Source organism: Capsicum annuum, chromosome 8, assembly GCF_002878395.1.
Source record: "Capsicum annuum cultivar UCD-10X-F1 chromosome 8, UCD10Xv1.1, whole genome shotgun sequence".
NCBI lineage: Eukaryota > Viridiplantae > Streptophyta > Magnoliopsida > Solanales > Solanaceae > Capsicum > Capsicum annuum.
Genome location: NC_061118.1, coordinates 134,305,397 through 134,322,763, shown reverse-complemented (window position 1 = coordinate 134,322,763; position 17,367 = coordinate 134,305,397).

Genomic DNA, 17,367 nt, shown 5'->3' with positions numbered 1-17,367 from the left:
GCGCCTAAAACGTTGGCTAACTTGTGGTTATCCAGACTGTTTGAAAACATTCTTTTGATTAACTTCAAAAAACTAATTTATTGAAAAAGTAATTGATTTGGGAAAAAGTTTTCGTGAAATCAGTTTTTTAGCGACTTAGTTAGGGATTTAACTAGGTTTGCAAAGAGACAAGCAAACAAATAAATGAAAGGAAAAGGGGAAAAAGCAGGAAAGTAGTGATTTAGGCTTTTTGAGCCCAAACCGTTGACCCTGTCCTAATCTAGTTGGGTTTTTGACCCATTTTCACCTGTCCTAATTTTATGTTTTCGAGCTTTTAGCTGGAGTCTCGATCCACCTGTATTAAATACAACTTTGGCTTCGTGGCCCAAATTAATTAATAAGGAAATAAATAAATATAATAGATAAAGACAACAAATAAAGAATATAAACAAATAAATAAAAAGAGACTTTCTACTCCCTTTGCCACTTCAAAGAAGGGATTTTAGCCCATTCTTCTTCTCTTGAATCCTTGTATTTGTACACTACAGGATCACTTTTTGAAACTTTGGACTTCAGACTTGAATCAATAAAATGGACCTCATTGGCCCAGTGAGGGATGCAAAGGGAAAGAGTCCATTTGAACTCCAAAGTGGATTCATGCGAGACAAGAAAAATAAAGAATGTTAAGACGTGATCAACTGAACAAGAAAAAGAAAAGGGAATTGAAGAATGTAAACATGAAAATCAAATTAAGGAAGTAAGTAAGACATGTAGCATACGACCATCTGAAGAAAAGAAAGCATAAAAGCAAAGATGTAGAAAAGGCTCATAAGAAAGAAGGAGGGTGAGTCCATATAGTCAAACAACATGCTAAGAAAATATGTCTTGATGTAAACTTATTTTCACTCAGGTATAAATGACATGTTTGATACCCAAGAGCGCATGATGAGTGATAACGTGAGTAGCGCATGACATACTATAAGTTTATTTGAAAGATATTCATGATCAAAATGACAAATAGACCACAAATAGAGTGTCTTCTGGCTTTTACCTCTTAGAGATTTTGCAACCCCCCAGATTTTCAACTAAGGTTTTCAACCTAAATTTATAAACTTCTAAAATTTTCCATTCTCTGTTTTCGAATTAGAAACTCACTCAAAAGATTTCTCTCTTCAACCCTCGAATCTCTCCCTAGCAATTTTGAAAACCTAAAATTTCTAAGAAACAGAATTCGAGTTCCCAAAGCTTTTCTAAACACAATTTCTAAACCCTCAAATTTCTGACCCTTTTTTCTTGATTCCCCCCAAAAGAGAAAAAGGACTTACAAAGAGAAATAAGACTCTCCTTGTCTTTACCCCTCGAAAACCAAGGGAAAAAACCTCCCAAAAGAGAATGAATGACTCTTTATATATAGAGAATGAATAGGGGCACTTTTCTGAATTTTTTTTGAATTTTGAATCCCCTCAAATCACCCTATTTTCCCCTCGATTCATAATGGATAGACCAATCAAAATCCCCCTAACGGATTTCAGTCGAAAACCAATTAAAAACCCTAGGTATGTATGAAATCGTACAATCTCATCCAAGATTCGTGGAATCAATCCATTGAGGAGACACCTGGACCTATTTTGAAAGCTTCTCGAGCTTTCTTTGTACGAACTAATAAGACACGTATGGAGAAAGGTCGGGTCGGCCTCATTCCGGGTTCACGAGACACGGGTCGTAGATTGAAATTGTTAAATTTGACGGTTAGGTTTGGTTCGGTCTGTCGTGATTGGAAGTTGTTAATGTTGAAGGTGGTTTTGGCATTGTTGTTCTAGAATGTTGTTGATGTTGATATTATTTGGAGAAGATGAATTGGGTCCGGGTCAGGAGGATGTTTTGGGCTGGAGGTTATTAATTGAGTTGGGCTGTCATTTAGAGAATTGTTGGGCTGGGCTAATTTTGTTTAAAATGGGTTGGTTTGGGGATTTAAGTATTGGGCCTAGAATTGGGTAGATTAGGAGGTAATTTTAAGGATTTGGGCTAGAATTAGGATATTTGGGTTTTAATTTAGGAAATTGAATTTAAATTATAGCCAAATTAAATACCAATTGGTCAGTTGCATTTCAATTGGGGCCAATTTGATTTCAATCAGAGCCAAATTCAATAAATTGACTAAATCAAATCGAAATTTAATACGAATTGACCCCTTGTTCAATCCTGAGCTTCTTGATTTAATAAAACCAAACAAGTATTTCTCCAAATAGATTATTTGTAAGAATAAATTGTATATAAATCAAGATTTAATTGTTTAAAATTTATTTTCCAAATAATCCTTAATTTAAAGTCCAATTTTGATGAAAATGTTCATTTAAATTATGTCATTTATACAATCTTGTATATGCAAATACGAAAATATATAATTATCACTTAAATGACAAAATTAGCTCGAATACCTATTTAAAACACATTTATTTGGAAAAAATAATTATTGTGATTTTATTTAAAAATCGAAGAAACCCGGATTAAACGTAGTTGTGGAGGGCAAAAATTAGGTGTCACAATCTTTAAAGGAGGGGAGAAATTAAGTGATGTTCCAATCATAGAAAATGGTAACAACCATAATAAGTTACCCATAATTAGATTCACTGTCTACTTAGTATACATAATGGAAGAAAGCATACTAAAGACTAGACTTGCAAAAGATTACGTAACTCGAACAAAACACAAAACACCCCAGATTTTCCTACTTCTAGAGAACTAATGAAAATAATCAAATATAGACTCAAATATTGCTTATCATTTTAACTAACCTCATTAAAGATCCAAATCAATGACCCATTTATCCCACTTATATGAAGATATGACAACACATTAGAGACCTACGAGTATTCTCTATTTTCATTTCTCTAAAGATTTTCAGATGACAAACATGCAATGAAACTTCTTGGGCTTAAGTCATGGAAATAAATTAAAAGTTAAAAGGGATCGAGCAGAAAAATTGTTCACAATCGTTACATGCTATGAGATACTAAGAAAGGCATCTCTACTAATATCTTTCCACACAAGTTGTAAAACATAACATTCTTTGAGGTAAAACAAGATTGGAACTTACAATAATAATTCAATAATTAATCTACATTCAATCATATGGGACCTTAGAATGTCAATACACATTTGTTATTTTCTTAGTGAAAGTCGAATCTATTTTTTTGTGGTAATCACACATTTTATATGAGATTGGGACAAAATGTATAACTGATAAAATTTCACAAGCTTTCTTGTTGCTAACTAAACTTTAATTTTCAAATAGGATGATGCAAACCATTGAAAACACGTAACGACCTGAAAATTTGATGAAATATATAAAATTTATAATATTATATTATTTGACTATTTTATCCCTTCACGTAGTTGCATTATGGTATTTTTGGAGTGTGGGGACAATTGGCATGATTTCTGATGCATTTTTGTACCATTTGTGTGATATTATGGTTTTTGGTTGCTTCGGGGGTCAACTCTTTGAAAACGATATTTTTTTCGAAAATTTGATATCTCCATTGAGTTCGGAGCGTTGAATTTAGTGTAGTTACATAGTTTGTTTGTGTATTCAGACTCCAAAAATATCTCGGGCACCCCATCGAACTCCAGTTTTGGACTTAAAAATTTGATTTTTTCCAAAATAACTGGCGCAGTCTAAAAAAATAACTTTTATCCCTTTTTTTTTGCCTATTTTTGCCCATTCTTTCACCTTGCATCTAGGGATTTAAATCCTAAAATACTGTGTGAGCTTAAAAGGGAAGTTTATGGGAGTTTGGAAAGATAGATTAACATCTATTTCTTGATTCTATTACAGATTTAAGGTGAAATTTCATCCTTTATTACTCTAATTCCTTGATTAATTTCTCAAAATCCAAAAAATCTTAGGATTTTAAAACCTAGTTTCACTCCATTTTATTTGAATAATATTTTAGTCTCATAATTACTAGTTTTTCATCAATTTAGCTTTCAAAACAACTTAGATTCTTCATTTCGACATAGATTTTGAAGATTTTCTTCGATAATGCTTAAAAATAGTTTTTCTTCGATTTGAACCTCGTTTTTTATTCGATTTGACTTGGGTTTTCATCAATAGATTTTTAGAAATATGAGAAATATATTTTTGAAGTAAAGTTATGAGTTTGCCCTTCTTTTTCCAAAATCTATTTTGGGGTCCATTTTGACCACGAACTAAATGTAGGCAAATGGGTATCATTGGATTTGTTTTGAGGCTTGGATTCTATATTTCTTGATTTTAGTTAATTTCGAGATCGTTCGTAGAAAGTAAGGTTGTGGATTGGAAGTGTAGCGGATCGATTTTTGCATTTGAGGTAGGTTCTGACTTAACTCTTTCAGATTGGGATGAGTAGTAAATGATGGTACAAAATACATGTTAAGGGTAGAAACTAATCATGAAAAATAGCAACTATATGTTATGCCCATATGGAGGACTATATGTGATATTGATAACCTTGAATACATGTGAATAGTTGTATTGTGTTATTGAAGTGCTTAATATGGTAGCACTGGTGTATTGTGATATATTCATATTTGTTGGCATATGAAATATGTGGAAATTTATGGATGGTTGGAAACAATTAGTAGATATTGGCCCACATAGTTGTGGAAATGTATCATTAAGTTTGGTTGTAGAAATATATCATCTGGTTGATTGTGGAAATACATCATGTAGTATAATGGTTGACAAACCCTCCATGGGTCCTACATTGGGAAAATTTTGCTTTGTAGGTCTATACAAAGAATGTGTAATGGCCTCGTGCATCATCATCATTATCATATACATTGTGCTTCTTTTACTATACTAATATTATGCTTGTATGTCCATGTTGACTTGTCATCAATCTATTTGTTCTATATCTTGACTTGTTAATGTTTAATTGTTCTATCTTTCCTTCTTTGTATTAGATGATCTTGATTATACAGGTTCCTTTTTTTTCTACTTGTATGTGATATTGTGTATATTTGTATCCCTATCTGGTGTGTTGTTGTATTATATGTTGATATTTTAGAACTGTTAGTGCAAGTGGTATGGGCTACCATTGTGGGATATTTTCTAATTGCAGGTGATGTGCCCTTAGTGCATATTTGGTATGCTTTATTTAATACTTTGCTTGGTTGAACTATGATACCTACTGAGTTCATCTGGACTGTACTAACGTCTACTGCACCCTTTTGGTGTAGGTCCTAGCTTGAGTGTACCTCAGATTTGTTGATTTTGCACACCTTCATATACTCAAGGTAGTGGTTGGACCTTCATGTGTTCGGAGTCCACCACTATCTTGCTATAGTAGCTATGTCTTTATTTATATTCGGAGATAGATGTTGACCCTGTGAAGATATTTCGGCTATATAGGACTCATGGTTTGTATTAGTAGTTCTTACACTAGTAACACCTAGTTTTGGGAATTTATGGTTTTGGATATGTTTCTTTTCACTTTATTTATACTTGTACGGTTCGGCTTCATTCTAGAAGCTTTATCTTGGGTCTATTTCTATCTTTTCCCTTTGTGTAACAGTTGAAGTGATAGGCTTACTTGTCAAGGTTTGCCGCGATAAGTACCATCATGACCCTCATATTTTAGGTCATGACAAATTGGTATCAGAGCAGTTAGGTTTGATTGATCTTAATGATGGTGTAAGAATAAGATGTCTAATAGAGTCTTGTAGATCGGTACCTAGACGTATATATCTATCTTCGAGAGGCTCTAGAATATCTTTGGGAAACTTTTCTTATTTTATTCCTTAACCGTGCAATATTTTTTCATATATTGTGTTCTGAGTTTTGTTTGACTCTTTTTGCATAGATGATGTTGAATAGGTCCTACGAGGTCAAAGATATTGAGCCTGCTTCTAGAGAGAGTGTTTAGTCAAGAGGAAGAGGACCAGATTGTAGTTTAGCCCCATGTAGGAGGAGTGTTAGGGGACTCCCCCCCAAGCCTCATGTTTATTGAGCCTGCTTCTAGAGAGAGTTCTTTGTCTTTCTAGTGTTGGAGGGATTGTTGGTGCATTTGGTCACCCATTTAGAGGGTACTCCTTTGGTTTTGTCGTGTGTTCCTCTAATTCAGAGTATGGATCCTCCTATTACAACTGTTTCTATTTTGGTTACTCTTCTTACCCCGAGTCCTATTCCTATTTCAGCATCGACATTTGAGAATGGTGTCCTGAGGTCGGGAGTTCAGCCTTCATCTATGTTACCCCCTCAGATGGGATATCAGTTTGCTAGATTCACTATGCCTATTATTTCTACGAGTACTATGATGTCTTATGAGGATCAGAAGAAGTCTAAGAGATTTAGTTATTTGGGTCCTCCTAGGTTAAGTAGTGCTATGGAAGAGGATACCTATAAGGTTTTGATTGATTGCCAAGAGAAGTTGCATAATTTGGGTTTTTTGGAGTCGCACGGGGTGACTTATACTATCTATCATGTCACGACCCGAAGCTACCCCTTAGTCGCGGTATGGTACTTAAGGACACAAGTGACCCCAAGCTAACACATGGTCTGGTACCTACTATGAGCATTGAATAAAATGATAGTAAAGCAACATATACGGAAAATAAACCAATAAGGTAGTGTTAGTTTGAATACTAAAATATATAAAATGATATGTATGAAGAATCTGATAAACTCTGGAAAACTAGACTGTCTATCTGAAATAATTGATGATAACTAAAAACTGATTGACTGTCTAACTATCTGAAAGCCTCTAAGAATCATAAGGAGTAAATAGGACAAACCCCCTACTAACTCTAACTAACTGAATCATAATGAAATGATGAGATGAATGAAATAACATATAAAATCCTCAATGGATGAGGAGTCAGCACTACTGCAGCGGGGAACTGTGAGTTGTCTAACGATGGTCGAGAAATTGTGCATTAGAAGCTATGTTATAAGACAACATAGCACAAGAGAAAGGTATGCCATCAAAAGTTTAAAGGTACTAGTACGTGAGTTAAGGACTAACTAAAATACATGTGAAAATTGAATGTAATTACATGAACATGTAAAACTGAACATACAGGACCATGTATTTTAATACACTTACATTATCTGAATAATTGGTGCAGTTTGTTTAACTGACTAAATAGATACTTAAAACTGACTATTTGGTCTAGCAAAACTAAGCTAAAATAGACTGCCAATACTAACTGAAACTGTGGGAGCTATCATGTTACCAACATAAACCATGGATATTACCATGGAGTCCAATGTCTGAACCACATTGAGGAGGGTTGTTCCATCCTTGCCATCGGAGTAGAACCTAAACTTGAGTGATGACTAAACTGAGCCCAATTCGAGCAAAAGGGGAAATGCTCTTGGACGAGTCCCTAAATCCTGCGGGGGCATGTTGTTTCTAGAAAGTAGGATATGCTGAACCCATATTTCCCCCTCGGTGCTAAATCATACTCCCAACTGAATGACACTAGTGTTATTCATGGTTCAACATAACATGGTACTGTACTAAAAAGCATCAACTTGAACTTAAACATAATAATGAAATCATGGTCTGACTAACTTGTAATTTGAAAAGTCTGAAATAGCAAGTAAACATAAAGGTATCGGGTGTTCATAACCCACCAACACCAAATAATTACAAAAATACAATAACAACTCTTAAATATGTGAGAAACATGAATTTGCTCATGGGAGTGTGTTAAACTTGAGAGGACAACATATTTTCATGGTTAAATTCATAAATTTTTGATTTAGTGTGAAATTTATTGAACATGACATGGGTAATTAAAGTTTAAAACATAAAGTAACCTAATTCACACGGGAAGGCATGTTGACATAGCTTGAATACAAATTTCCAAGAAAACATGGATTAAATTCATGATTTACATGTATAATTTCTCAAAAGTGGGTTAAAATCCATACTTGAACAAAAAGGGATTTTTTGGAACTCAATGGGTCAAAGGAATCCATTGATAAATACCCCACATACCTTAAAGTTCTTAGCTGGTTGAAGTAAGCTTGACCTTTGATACTTGGGAGACAATCTTGAGAAGAAACCCTAATCTTGTTTTTGAGAATGGAAGTAGGGATTTTGTGTTGTTTAATTGAAGGAAAATAGAGGATAAGTAATACTCCTTGGGGTTAAATGTTGTGGGTTGGGAGTTATAAGGGGAGAAAATACCAAATAAACCCTTAGTAACCTTCTGGAAATCATTTGGAAGACGTCCCGATGTGTTTGGGTACAACTCATATGTTCTGGGTATGGGTCATACCTTGAGTCGTCACTAGGGAACCAAATTTTGACCCCTACTATTATGGGTACGACTCCTCCTGATGACTCGTATGGTCTGCTTACGAGTCATCATCAGGGGCCGTACCCTTCTGGCAGCTTTGACAGTGCTTCCGTAATTTGGCCATAATGTTTCACCCCGATATCGGATCAAGAAAAAATTGGTATAGTTGGAAAGCTAATTTAATTATATATCTATTGGTGGGTCTTTGGTTCATAAATTCTTCGTTGAATAAAATTTATGCTTGTTTGGAGATGACTATAGTTATATACATCCTAAGAATTTACTCGTGATGGGATGTTTCGACTTGTCTATAAGTTAGGAGATATTTAAGGACTTAGTATATATCCAAGTAACTTATTAAGATATCAAAAAATGATGCTTGATTCTTGGATCCCTCACTAATCAGTATATGATTCATATCTTATGACTCATAACAAGTTATAGAACTAGAACTCATTCTTTTGTACCCTAGATAGAACTCATCTCACCTCACACTGACTTGGTTATGACTTACCATGGACGACTCGTATGATCACCTTATGACTTACAAGGTTTAAGTCGTACCTTAAGAATCATATCAGCAACCATACACTATCATAGGTACGAGTTGAACATATGGATCATATGATATCCATACGAATCAAAGGTATGAGTCATTTTTATATTTTGAATTTAAAACATGGGGTATCATAATATATCCCCCTTAGGATCATTTTTCCTCAAATAAGATTGGTTAGGCTGAGAGTTATAAAGTAATTGAGACCATACACTGAATGTTCATAAACTATAACGTGACTGAGTCTGAGACATAATACATCGACTGAACTGGTTTCGTGAATGCATGCAATGACATAAGAATGGTTACATATCTAAAAAAAGAGATCGGAAAGAGTCGATTTAAGGAAATTCTTTACCTCAAGCTGAATTTGAAGTCGTGGAGAAAATATGAGGGCACTTGTCTTGCATATCTGTTTTTTCTTCCCAAGTAGCTCCCTTAACATACTGATTTCACCATAGAACTTTCGCCAAGGGAACTTCTTTGTTCCTTAACATACGAGTATGACGGTCAAGGATCTCAACTCGGATTCCTTCATAGGAGAGACTATCTTTCACCTCAAAATTCTCTAAGGGCACGATTGAAGTTGTGTCGCTAATACATTTTAATAATAAAGAGAAATGAAACACCAAATGCACTAATGCCAAATCTGCAGGCAACTCTAACTCATAAGCTACCTTCTCAAAACGGCTCAAGATTCTATATGGTCCAATATAGCGGGGACTGAGTTTCCCCTTCTTTCCAAATATCTTCTCTCTTTTCATAGGCAAAATCTTCAAATAAACCAAGTCACCAACATCAAACTCAAGATCTCTTCTCCTAGCATCTGCATAAGATTTTTGACGACTTTGGGATGTCTTCATATTATCTCAAATTAACTAAACTTTTGCCATCACCCCAAACACTAAATCTTGCCCAACCAAAGTAGCCTCACCTACTTCAAACTAACCAATAGGAGATCTACATCTCCTCCTATAGAGAGCCTCAAAAGGAACCATCGAAATACTGAAGTGATAGTGGTTATAGGCGAACTCAATCAAAGGTTAGTGATCATCAAAACTACCCTTAAAATCACTAACAAAAACCCTAACATGTCCTTTAAACTCTGAATGAACCTCATTTCCTGACCATCTATCCGAGGATGGAAATTTGTACTGAGATAAACTTGGGTACCAAGACTCTTCTGGAATGCCTTCCAAAATTGAGAGGTAAACTGAGTACCTCTATCTAAAATGATAGACAATAGGACCCCATGTAATTTAACCAACTCCCTAAGATAAATCCATGCATAATCCTCAGTTGAGTATGAAGTATGAACTAGAAAGAAATGGGATGACTTAGTCATTCTATCAGTAATAACCCAAATCAAATTATGCTGACGATTCGTATGAGGCAACATTATCATAAATTTCATATTCACCACCTCCCACTTCTAAGTGGGGATGTTAAAATACTACAATGTACCACTTCGCATTTGGTGCTCAACCTTACCCTGCTGCCAATTGAACACTTAGAAAAAAAAAACTTTGCAATATCCATCTTCAAACCTCTCCACCAATAGATTTCTAGCAAATCATAGTATATCTTAGTAGCTCCTAGGTGACCAATATATCGCGCACCATGCACCTCAACTAATATTCACTATCACAGACCATCAACATATCAAACACATTGTCTACCGAGACAATGAAGCTCAATATTTCCCCCTTAGTGAAAAGCCTCTACCTCTTGACCTCTAATTATCTCTTTCACCTTGGAAAAATTACAATCCATGTCATGCTTTTCTTTTAATTTAGCAACTAATGAAAATTCTAAACCATTTTGAAACCATATAATACCTTTCACCAAATCAACTATCTGAACTCCTAACCTAGAAAGATGATGAACTTCTCGTACTAACTTCTTCTTATCATACTCAACATGGGAAACACTACCCATAGACAATCTACTAAGGGTATCTGCCACTACATTGTCCTTTCTTGGATGATATAACATACTCATATCATAGTCTTTCAATAATTCAAGCCACCTTTCTGACGAAGATTCAAGTCTTTATGCGTGAACACATATTATAAACTCTTGTGATCCTTGAACATATCAACATGAACCCCATAAAGGTAATGCCTCCAAATCATTAAGGCAAAGAAAACAGTTGCCAACTCAAGATCATGGGTTGGATAATTCTTTTCATGGGCTTTAAGCTGTCTAGAGGCATAAGCTATGACCTTACCTCTCTACATTAATATACAACTATGACAAACTCTAGAATCATCACAATATAATACAAACCCATCTGTGCTATTTGGCTAAGTCAAGACTTGAGCGAAAATAAATAAAGTCTTCAACTCCTGAAAACTATTCTCGCAGGAATTTGACGACAAAAATTTGACTTTCTTCAAAGTTAGTATCGTAATGGGGGAATAAATATAAGAAAAGCCTTCAAAAATCTATTTTTAATTGCCAGCTAAATCTAATAAACTCCTAAATATGATGGAGAGATGGGTCTAGGCCAGTTTCTCACTGCTTTGGTCTTTTGAAGGTCAACTGGTATCATATCACCGAAAATAATATGACCATGAAAATCGATTAATCTCAGCCAAAATTTGCACTTGCTGAACTTAGCAAATAACTGGTGATTCTTAAGGGTCTGTAATACAACCCTCAAGTGGTCTGCATGATGATTCTCACTACAGGAATAGACAAGGATATCATTAATGAAGACTATAATGAACATGTCCAAGTACTGATTGAACAACCTATTAATCAATTACATAAAAGATTTAGGGACATTTGTTAGTTTAAAGGCATAACTAGGAATTCAAAGTGACCATACCGAGTTCTGAAGGCTGTCTTTGGAATGTCACATTCTCTGACTCTAATCTGATGATATCCGGATCTGAGGTCTATCTTAGTGAAATAACTTGCACCCTAAAGTTTTTCTAATAAGTCCTCAATTCTAGGAAGAGAGTACTTATTCTTGATGATGACTTTGTTGAACTATCAGTATTTGATGCACATTCTGATAGAACCATCTTTCTTGTGTAGAATAGTACTGGAGCACCCTATAAGGAAACAATAGTCCTGATGAAACCCTTATCTAAGAGATACCTCAAATGTTTATTCTTTTCTTTAAGCTCAGCTGGAGCCATTCTGTAAGGTGGAATAAAGATAGGTTGGGTATCTGGAATGAGATTTATTCTGAAGTAAATTTCCCTTTCGAGAGGGATTCTAGAGAGATCATTGGGAAATACATTTGGGAATTCCCTTACTACTGAAACTAACTGAAGACTCAGAGTTTAAATATTTGAGTTTTTAACTCGAATAAGATGGTAAATACACCCCATAGATATCATCTTTCTTGCCTTAAGATAGGAAATAAATTGAGCTTTAAGTACTAAATTACTAGCCCTCAATTCAATAACTAGCTCATTAGGGAATTGGAAGCAGACAATTCTATTTCTATAGTCAACTAAGGAATAACATGATTGGAGCCAATCCATGGTACAAATGACTTCAAAATTAGTAATCTCTTAACTCTATAAGATCAACTAAACTAAATTTCTAAGAGACTGAGACCAGGCGATTTCTGTATACCCGTCAGGCCATAATAGACTAACAAACTGGGGTAGACACTAAGAAAGGTCTACTAATATTTTGGGACTGAAACAAAAGTCTACAATAATGAAAGGATCCATAAAAGAAAGTGAAGATCTGGGGTCTAACAATGCATATACATGATGGTAGAAGACTTTTAATGTACCCGTAACTATATCAGGAGAACTTTATTGATCAAGATGAGTACGAAGAGCATATAGCCTATTCTAGAACTGCCCATTGGTTGCACTGTAAGTGGCACCTATTGAGTCAGGCGACCTGCTCGAGCTGATGAAAAATTTGACTGGCCATCTTGGCACAAATCACCTCCCTTCTGGGATACCTCTTGACACTCCTTGATACAGTGGCCTGGCTTACCATACCCAAAGCATATATTAATGCATGTCTGGAATTTACCCAGATAGTTCCTACCACACTTCCTGCAGAGTGGGTTAGTACGACCGTTGTTTACACTACTCTGGGTCTTAGAGCCTAACGCTTTATCTCGACTGTCCTTCCTGAACTTAGGCACTGGTGCACTGGCTAAAGATGGAGCCGAGGCTAAAAATTTCTAACAAAACTAAGAACGGTTACCACCTTCCAACATTGTCTGGGAAAAGTTGAAACTACCTATTCTGGCTCTCTTATTCTCTCTTTCTTTCTCCTTAAGTTTCTCCCCCTCAATCTACTAAGCATGAGCCATAAGTCTAGACAGGTCCATCTCCTTAATCAACATGGAAGTACTACACTCCTTAACCCCACTATCAGCTATACCAGATATAAACTTACTCATTCTAGACCTATTGTCTACCACCATAGTAGGAGAATACCTCGCCAAGTTAGTGAACTAGAGTGAGTACTCCTTCATGCTCATACTTCCATGCTTTAAGATTATGAACTCCTGAGCCTTAGATTTCCTCAACTCTAGTGGTAAGAACTTGTCTAAGAAAGTCATGGAAAATTCCTCCCACTACATAGGCTCTACTTTCACACCCTTGTCTTCCTTCTACTGCTTAAAATAGGTGTGAGCTACTCCCTATAACTGATATGCAGGCAAATCTACACTCTTATTTGAAGTGACACCCATGATGTATATTACCTTCTGTACCATATCTAGGAACTTCTGTAGAACCTCCCCGGACTTGGACCCAATAAACAAAGGGGGATTCATCCAATTAAAATTCTAAATCCTAACTACAGCTATATTTTCTATTGAATTGGCAGGGGCAACAACTTGCTAATTGTTCTGAGCAACTACAAAATGAGATAAGGCCATGAAAGTAGCCCTAAACACAGCGTGAGAGACATGATAATTTAGTGGATCTTCCTAAATAGGTGGTGGTGTGGGTTGATTCCCGTTCTATTTTCAATTATTTCTTCTGAGAGCATTATTTGCAAATAAGATGAAAGGTGAGTTATAAAGAGGAATTCAATAGATCTCATGCTCTTTCGCATGAAATGAACACTAAATGAAAGGAAACTTTCCTAAAATTGTCTCATAGCCTCTTGTCCATAAGTGTGGCGCGCTTCACACCCATACACAAAACATTACTCAATGCAGCTTTCAGATACCCTAGGACAATTTACAACCTTAGGCTATGATACCAGGTTTTGTCATGACCCGAGGCTACCCCTAGTCATGACACAGTGCTTAAGGCCACAAGTTACCCTAAGTTAACCCATGGTATGGTACCTACTATGAGCACTGAATAAAATAAAAGTAAAACAACATATGTGGAAAATAAACCAATAAGGTATTACCAGTCTGAATACTAAAATATATAAAACAACATGTCTGAAGTATTTGATAAACACTAGAAAACTAGATTGCCTATCTGATACAACTGATAATAACTAAAAGCTAATTGACTGTCTAACTTTCTGAAAGCCTCTAAGAATCATAAGGAGTTGATGGGAAAAATCACCTACTAACTCCAACTAAATGAATCATAATGAAACACTATGATTAATGAAATAACATATCACACCCTTGATGGATAAGGATTTACCACTATTGCCGCTGGGAATTGCTGAGCTTTCTAAGGATGGTCGGGAAACTCTACGTTCAAACCTATGTTTTAAGACAACATAGCGCAGTTTGAATATACTGGTATGTTAGGTAAGTACTAACTGAAATACATGCAAAAACTTAATACAATTACATAAACATGTACAACTGAACATTCAAGACCAAGCATTTTAATACACTTAAATTATCTGAATAAATTGTGCAGTTTGTATAACTGACTAAATAGATGCCGAAAAATTAATATTTGGCTAAGAAAAACTAAACTAAAATATACTGTCAATACTGACTAAAATAATGAGAGCTATCATGTAACCAACATAATCCATGGATATTACTATGGAGTCCAATTTATGACTTACTTTGAGGAGGGCTTTACCATTCTTGCCATCGGAGTCGAACCTGAATTGGAGTGGTTACTAAATTGAGCCCAATTCGAGCAAAAAGAGAAGCGCTCTTATGCGAGCCCCTAAATATTACGGGGCATATAGTTTCTGGGAAGTAGGATGCATAGAACTCACACTTCCCTATCGATGCTAAATACTACTCCCGATTAAATGACACTAGTGTTATTCATGGTTCTGATAAGGATCAACTTGAACTTGAACATAATGATGAAATCATGGTCTGACAAACATATAATTGAAAAGTTTTAAATAACAAGTAAACACATAGGTATCAGGTGTTCATAACTCACCAGTACTAAATGACTATAAAAATATGTCAACAACTCTTAAAATAGTAATATGAGGTCATAGTTCAAAGACCCAACATAAGACATTTCAATAAATAATGAGAAACATGAATTTGCTCATGGGAATGTGTTAAACTTGAGAGGAAAACATATTTTCATAGTTTAATTCATAACTTAATGATTTAGTGTGAAATCAATTGAACATGACATGGCTAATTGAAATTTAAAACATAAAGTAACCTAATTCACATGGGAAGGAATGTTGGCATGGGTTGAATTCAAATCTCTACGAAAGCATGGATTAAATTCCTGATGTACATATATAATTTGTCAAAAGAAGGTTAAAATCTATACTTGAACAAAAAGGGGATTTTTTGGACTCAATGGGTCGAAGGAATCCATTGATAAATACCACACATATCTTAAAGTTCTTGGCTTGTTGAAATAAACTTGACCTTTGATACTTGGGAGATGATCTTAAGAAGAAACCTTAATCTTGTTATTGAGAATGGAAATAGGGATTTTGTGTTATTTAATTGATGGGAGAGAGAGGATAAGTTACACACCTTTGGGTCAAATATCATGGGTTTGGAGTTATAAAGGGATAAAAGACCAAAACAAACATTAGAAACCTTCTAGAAATTGTTTGAAAGTAGTCCCAATGTGTTTGGGTACGAATAGTATGTTCTGGGTTCGGGTCCTAGCTTAAGTAGTCACCAAGAACCAAAATTTTGGCCCCTACTATTATGGGTACCACTCCTCCTGACAACTCATATGTTTTGCTTACGAGTTGTCATCAGGGGTCATACCCTACTAGCAACTTTGATAGTACTTCAGTAATTTGGCTATAACGTTTCACCCCGATATCGGACCAAGGCCAAATTTGTATAGTTGGAAAGTTAATTCAATTATCTATCTATTGGTGGGTCTTTAGTTTATATATTCTTCGTAAAATAAAAGTTATGTTCATTTAGAGATGACTACAGTTATATACATCCCAAGAATCTTATCGTAATAGGATGTTTTGACTTGTCTATAAGTTAGGAGATATTTAAGGATTTAATATATGTCCAAGTAACTTATAAAGATGAGGCTTAATTCTTGGATCCTTCATAGATCAGGATGCAAGTCATATCTCACAACTCGTAACAAGTCATACAACTAACACTCATCATTTCGTACCATAGACAAAACTAATCTCACCTCACACTGACTTGGTTACGACTTACCATGTATGAATCGTATGATCACCTTATGAATTCAAAGGTTTAAGTTGTACCTTAAGTATGATCTCATCCACCACATACTGTCATGGGTACAAGTTGAACATACAACTTGTATTATATCCATATGACTCAAAGAAATGAATCGTAAGTTGTATAGTGACTTTCAAACATTGGGTATTACATATCAATTGTGAGATGTGTCTAGAGACTTGTGTAGATCTATTGTTGGTTATAAACCTATTGATGCTCCTGAGATATTGTGGGATTAGTTTGTCCATGCCTTTTTGGGCTTTATATTTTTAGAGGTCGAATGCATGATGAGTTTGACCACCTCGAGCAGGGCTCATTACTGTAGCTGAGTTTGAGGCACTCTTCTATGCCTTGTATTGAAGTTCTAATGCTAGTCTGTCCATGGAGTTTAAGAAGATTCGAAAGCTTGTAAAGGATTTAGATGTCTCCCTTCAGTTGGCTACATCATAGATGGCTGTATTTGGTCATATTCTTAAAATATTATGGATCATGCTAAGATGATTGGGGGTATTCTTTAGGTATATTAGAAAGACGCAAAGAAGGTGCGCTATTTTGGTGAGTTCAGAAGTAAGATTTCTTGTGGTAGAGATTTTAAAGGTTCTCGTGGATATCAGAGCTGACTAGCGTAGGCAACTTTGTTGAATTAAGGTGGTGGATCTTCTAGCTCAGCAGTGTAGAATGGACGATAGGGTAAGTTTAGAGTTTACTATGTATTCGATGAGGTTGGCCATATGGACAGAGATTGTACCCATAATGTGTTTAGAGCTATTCCTGTTATGTCGATGAGAGGTAGGATTGTGTCACGACTCAAGGCTACCCCCTTGTCAGGACATGATGCTTAAGGCCACAGGTGACCCCAAGCTAACCCATGGTCTGGTACCTGCTGTGAGCACTGAATGAAAAGAAAGTAAATCACATATATGGAAAACAAACCAAAGTGGAACGGTCAATGTGAATATGAAATATATAA